Source organism: Parasteatoda tepidariorum, chromosome 7 (genome assembly GCF_043381705.1).
Source record: "Parasteatoda tepidariorum isolate YZ-2023 chromosome 7, CAS_Ptep_4.0, whole genome shotgun sequence".
NCBI lineage: Eukaryota > Metazoa > Arthropoda > Arachnida > Araneae > Theridiidae > Parasteatoda > Parasteatoda tepidariorum.
The window spans coordinates 55,950,437-55,957,990 of NC_092210.1; positions in this window are offsets into that span (position 1 = coordinate 55,950,437).

Sequence of the window (7,554 nt, forward strand, 5' to 3'; positions counted from 1 at the left end):
CTTATTATTTCCCCCACTTTTTTACATTTGTCTATTATTTTTCTTTGTTTTATTCTTCATTTTGAACATATATATATATATATATATATATACAGCCCTTTATAGAATTGGCAGATTTACCCATTATTTTATATTAATTATTCAGCAAAAATATAGGCCCTATATTGGTGCCATAAAAGCCAATATTCGACCTTTATAGAACCAATATAAAAAATTTTAGACATCCCAATATTATTCCATCAGTGCATGTTTATACAAGATCCATATTGAGCCAATTTTGAGTCCAACTGGGGCCATGGTAAAATTGTTGTCAGGGCTTTCTTTTTTTGTCACTTTACCTTACATTTTGTTTAGTTGCTTAAAACTATATGAAACATAATTACTTGAAATGACGAAGGCTTGTAGAAAGAAATACAAGGATTACGATGGAATAATAAATTTTACATAAGTGTTTAATTTGAAGTTACCAAATACCATGTAAACCATTATGTATTGTAGTTCATAGAAATGCAATTACCGGGTTAAAGCATGGCGTGCTGAAAGAGCCATTTTTATACCTGTACTTTAGCCAGTTTCTTTCGAAATTTCATACTGTTCAAAGGTACAAATTTAAGTGGTTTTTTTTTCAGGATTTTTTTTCTTTTGAATGACGAATATTTTTCCATTGTTGTAGAAAAATGCATCTCTTTCGAAATCTTCCTTTTACAAGCTCGTGCTTGATGTCAAAATTATAAAAAAATTAAATAGAATAAATAAAATAGTCAGAGAGAGATAAAATCTTATCGAAATCTATAGAAAGTTTTTGAAATATAAAAAGGCTTCAGAGAGATACAAACTGATTCCAATTTTAATTATCACATGATGTAAGGTTATCGTTATATATTGTTAAATTACTTCGCAATCGGGTGCTTACACTTTAAGATGAAGAAGAAGATCGCAGATACCCACACATGTGACCCATGACGTCAGCGTCAGCTGATCGCTTATACGCAAGATGGCGTGTTACAGTTGAGCTAAGTTTCTCCACATAAATTTGGAATGCTAATTACGTGAAGTTAATTAAATACAGCACCGTATAGCACATCGAAAGTTCTGAAATATAATTCTCTCTTGTCTGCGTCTTTTCTTAACTTAGATTTGTTATTTGTTTATAGATTTTATTGTAACCGAGATAGATTTTTGTTTTGTGTAACTGGAAACTTCGATGCATAATTAGTTCATGTTCGACATGACTTCGTGCCTGTCTTTGCGCTAAGTAGGAAATGTATACTGAAAGAATTGAAATCTTTGTATAAGAATATAGAATTCGTCACTTAAGAGAGTTGATACCTAACGGGTTTGGTTTACTCGAAATAGAATGAGAAGAACAGTTGCTAACATAAACAAATGCCACATTTAAACAACCAATCAGGATCGAGATACCTACACTACGTCACTTGCAAGTATTCTATTATTACTTTGTATTGTGTGGCACATTCTGTATTCTTAAGTTAAAATTTTTTTCAAGTACGGTTGATAATTTTTCATAGGTATCAGTTTATTTCGTTAAGATTAACATATTAACAGAATGTACTTATACGATGTTATAATAATTTTGTAAATAAAAGCACCTTTTCTTATAAATTGAAAATCGTCAAAATTGAATCGAAAGAGAATATGATATTTTTTTTATGTTGCCCTCAATGTATTGTGAGAGGTTGGAGATGATTGAGAAACCATCCTCATAATTTTTGCTAACTGAAGAAAAAATGAGATTGGAACATCTGTTTTTTAATGCATATATTGTATATAGTTATATTTATCATTTTACTACATGTAGGGAGAAGAAAATGTTTGCTGTGAGGTTCATAGTTCATTTACAAATAATTGTCAAAATACTCGATATATTAGAAGTTCAGAAATATTTTTGAGATGAAGTCAAAAGTCTCCTATTAAGGATTAAAATTAGCTCCCATATGTATTTTGTATTAAGTATTGAAATAAGATGATGGTTAATAATTGTGGCTAATTGTTTGTCATATTGTATCACTGCGTTAAATCGATATCCAAATGGTGAAAAATTCCAATTTAAAACCACCTAATTTCAAATCTGATCTGAAACTTTGTGAAAACTTTGCGCAAATCTGAATTTTTTAAAAAATGAATATCTGAATTCGTATTACACATCTATAATAGGAAATTTATCGTATATATTTTTGGAGAACGCCATAAATAATATGAGGAAACGCATTTTATTTTCATTAAATAGCGATATGTCAATTTTTGAGCCAATTTGCATCCAGTTTCTAAATTCTGTATTCGCAAAATCTTTCAGTTGTTGTATCCAATTTAACAATCGAACAAATGACCAACTGCCTCTTTAATCCTAATAAAAGTTTCCATGCAGAGTGACAGTTTTAATGACCCGTTGGCTCTTAGTAATAAATAACAGGGAATCGTTAAACTAAAGATATTTTCAGAAAACTCATCTAAATTTGAAAAGTATTTGTGTTTAACATATCAGAAGGCATATATCTCGCTAAGCGTAACTTACGACATACTTGGAATCCCTAATTATCCTAATTAACTAGGGAAAAGAAAGGGAAAAAAATCAATCTTATTGTTAGCAAAAGCTTTATTAGAAGCTTCAGAGCAAAAGTGCAAAAGTGCCAGCAATACAAAGGTGGGAGTATGTTGCCACTAACATTAAGTTTGTCATTTCCGTCATGTTTTCTATTATTTAATTTTGTATTGCATTATCTTTTGAGTTTGTGAATTTGGCAATTATATTTTGGGTTCTTTTTTAATGTTTATAATATTAAGTAAGAAAACCTACGATACGTTACGTTTAAAGGAATTTATATGATTTGCATCTTTATGATGTACGAGTATGCATCCAACATACTTGCAAATAATATATTATGTAAATAGACCTATTATTATGTGTGTTGTATTGTAAAATAAAGTAATTAGAAGCAAAAGATTCTTGAGTCATAACAAGTTCCGATTTAATTATTTAGTAATGTTATAGTTTGTAAGAACTTACAAAATTGCATGATATCATTGTATACACTATTACAAAATTTTTCAACTTTTTTGTTCTGATTTTTTTTAATTTTTAATTCTTTTTATCTTAATGGTTTTAAATTCCTTTTTGTTCAAGATCGTGATCAGAAAATGCAATCACGTAATTCTCCCTCCATGACCCCCAATAATACATGTGGAATAAGCCTAATTCAAAAGGCCCAAGTTCACGCGGACGTGTACACAATACGGAACGTAATCTCCTATGTTTTGGTATGTGTACTCTTTAACACATATATACACACTCTAAATTTGTGGGCCTGAGGAAGTAATTGTTAACTTAATTCTGTTTCCTCAGAAAATATTACTTTTTCAAAACTAGTCTTTCAAAGGACAAAAATAATCCGATCGATATTGTGAGCTTNTGTGATTTGCATTGATAAGGACAAAGAAAGATAATCCTATCTATATTGTGAGTTTTTAATTAAAGCTTTAGATATTAAATACGTCATATTTAAAGAAATTAAAGAAGGGTTGATTTAAGTGTGTTCGTCTTACTTTTAAGCAAAATTACTCTGACATATATATTTTTAAAACAATAAGGCAAAACACGTGCTTCCCTTTCTATAAAGTTAACATAGTTGTAGGAATGATACTTTTTTGTCTCGAATCTGTATTTTTTTTATGATCTAATACTTTATTGCAATGTATTTAGATTGATTGATTTTCTAGTCCTGAAATTAAAATTTATTCATAAATTTTAAGTAATTGGAACTTAATAAATTTCATCATTACGCTATTAATATAACCAGGTGAATCATCTTTTATCAGTGAATAATTAAGAATTACTCGTACTAAAGGCACTTTTATAATTGCTTCTCAAGCAAAATTTTAGTTCTTTCATTGTGTTTTATCCTTATATTTATAACCCATAAAATAATTTAGCCCAATTATTTAATATTAAATGAAGACATAAAATAAATTATTTAGAAATATATTAACTTATTAATTTTCAAAATTATACTAATAAAAATCTCAATGATTTTTTTTAAACACGTGTACGATTGCAAAATTTAAATTTTGAATTCTAATCACTGAGTAAAGTATCGAGAAAGTACTATCGAAATTCAGACTACGATCTATTGAAAATATAAATAATGTTGCGATCCTGATTAAATAATCTCTGAAAAGTTAAACAATTTTCCTTATTTAGGAACATGCATACAATGTTAGAAAATGTAATTATAGATGCATTGAAGATTTTCGAATAGATACATTTATTTTGAAAGTTTATCTTTCAGTTAAATACAAGAATGTCACAATGTTGGTTTATATTATTTTGAAATTTAATCCTTATTCTCTAGCCTTTACGTATATTACTAGTTATATGCAAATTAAACATTAATTACCAGTAAATACAGAACAAAAAATAACCTTATATTTTGAATGATTTAAAATTTTGTTTTACAATGTTTCGATGTGCTTTTATTTGCATATAATATTTTAGAAAGTTAATGCATATAATTTATTTTGTTCATTCCGAAGTAATTGTAATTACTTTTTGTTTCGAATAAAATATGACTATAGCAATAAATGTAATGAGTTATATAGAGAAGAATTAAAGAGAGAGAAGAAAAATAGAGGGAGGAAAAATAGAGGAAGAGAAACATAGCGAACATGAGAAGAAGCTGCAATATGAATTCAAAGAAATCCCTTGGCCTTCCAGTACCGGTGGACAAAAGAATGTTTGGTTAAAGCTTAGCAGAGAATGAATGATATGGTCAAACTCTATGACCTGTATCAGATTACAGAGACTGCAGATAAGACTTGAAATTATGCGGAAACGTCGCAAATGCTTAGGGAGACACTCATGGTCAACTCAGCCGCCATTTTATGTCTGTGTCATTTTGAGATCAGAAGGGCCATTTTGAAATCTCGCACTTAGAACAATTAAAAAATATTTCCAAGACTTTTGACATGTTTTCAGAGCGATTTTTTTTAAAAAAATCTTTATCTTTGACTAATCGTTTACTCGATCTTTTACTAGATATACTAGAAGGAGATGCTTATAGATTCATCCAAAGTAATTATTAAGTTGTTAATTATAAAAAAGTACAATTTTTCTTTGAATACATTTTGAAGTTTTGTTCCTCCTAAAAAGTACAGCTGTGTATAAAGGGTTGTTTTAATTAAAAATTAAAATATGTGTATTTAAAGAAGATAAAACATAAAGATAAATCATAAAGATAAAAACTAAAAGTGTGAAAAAAACAAGTTTCTAAATGCTTTGACTAATAATTTCATATTTTTCTGCTTAGCTCTTAAATTTATCAGTATTTATTAGAAAACAATTTAGTTTCTAAATTTGAAGTTTAATGAATAATCGTTTGAAATTTCAGATTGACATTTTCTTGCTCTTTTCCTTGTAAAGGGAAAAAATCCGCTGTAAAGAATTTAGCTTTGTTCAGAGTGATACATGGGTTCTCTTCGTAGAAACGTTATTAAAGTTATGAGTTAAGACTTTAGGTAATTATATTTATAGGTTAGAGTTTCACTAAAAATAGTTAATTTATCTCAAAAAAGGAGTTGAAATTTTAACTAATATGTTTTTATATTAGAACATGCCTTTTTTAAAAGAGTTAAGAGCTAAAAGTTTAAAAGCTAAAGGAGTAAAAAGTTTTGAAGCTAAAAATGTTTTTATTTTAAACTAAAAATTGCTTTTTTCGTATGCGATTAATCAAGCCAATGTCTTGAGATGCTTATTTTATTACACTTTTCTGGTAGACATGTATATAAAGCTATGAAAAAGTAAAATGATTTCGCTCCCTGTCATTGACGCAATATTACGCGATATGGTATTTTGTGCACCCAGCCTTTGACAAAATACTATGTTACTGTTTATTCCTTTGGTTTCCTCTTGTTCTTGATGTATCATTTTGTTTCAAACACTTTGCGTGCATGCTTGAAAAGAGAGACCGAAAAGCAATTAAGGTAGAGAGTTAACTTTCTTTCAGAAATACAAACTTAATTAGAAAAATCCTCATAAAAAATTTCTTTTATCATTTATCTTTAAACTTTATAGTAAATCCATAAAGTTTAGTAGGAATTTTCAAGAACAGAAACTTTCAATGCTGCAATAAAGATACAAAACTGCAGGAGCTAACCAATCAAGGGCAAGATAACCAATAAAGAAGTAACGAAACTGTAATTTTCTTATTTCACAAATTATTGGAATAGTAAATGTTTTATTTTTTCTCTATTGACAGAATATTTTTTTTCTGAGTAAGAATATATATCTTCAATCAATTAGTTGATGTCGATAACTGCAGGTGGCAATTTTATCTAATTTATCCAAAGACTAAGGGCGTGTCCCGGCTAAGTCTAATTGGGAAAAATCACTTTTGGTCTGGAATAATTTGGTAAATGTATTTTCCGAATTTTTCTCAGAAATATCTGCTCCCTACCCTATAAATGATTGTAGTGAAATTTTTTCTCTCCTTACTTTTTGTTTTGTCTCCGTTATATGCTTAGGCTTTGATTTAATAATGATTTGAGTTTGGTTTTCTTATTACCGGAACGTTGTTTTTGATTAAGTTACAAAATGGTATGAAACTTACAGCGAACAATTTATCTAGTTATGATTTAATCAGAGTTTTTATATGGAACTGCATTTTGATTAGAGGTATCATTTAAAAGGCTTAATACGGGCTTGTGATTTGCATTGATTATTTTGTCTGTATATTTTATTTGCAATAATTTCACGGAATTTTGTTAAGTTAGCTTAAATATTTATAAACACATGGGCATTTTCATAAAAAAACTATTTTCTATTGTCTTTCGTTGTTTTGCTATAACTTCAAAAATATTCAGCAAATTTGAATAAAATTTTTGGAGTAGTTTTTACTTAATGACAAAATTATCATTTAAATACTTGAAAAAAAATTCGTTAAAAATTGAGCAAAATTTGAGCATTTAAAGTAGTTTACGCATGCAAACTACTTTACTGCGCATGCAAAAGAAATGTAAAAAGTTTTTTCATAACTTTGTACTGAATCAATCATATTAGTAACTAATAATAAAAATCTGATGCGAATATCTTAAAAATTTAGAAACCTTTTGACAATTACTTTTTGTTTTAGTATTTTTTAAAGAAAGCTCTTAATGATGAGTGGTTTTTCACAAATTTTATTTTGCACTATCAAACAATCTTTATTATGTGGGATCATTGTAGGGGAACATCCCCTATAAAAGTATGTTTTCTTTCCTTATACTACCACATACCCTGCAAGAATCTTCCGTATACACGTATTATTATTTGTTATCAAATATTGTTCTTTAATAAAAAGGGAAAGTTTAAAAAAAAACCTTATTATTAAGAGTTTTCTTTTAAAAAGTGCAGAAATTACTTAGAATATTGTCAAAATGTTTTTAAATTTTCAAGATATTCAAATTGGAATTCTTTCATTTTTTACCAATTACGATTTACTAAAAAATTATGATTTTTTTTTTTAAAAAATGTTTCCACATATGCTATATATATATATATATATA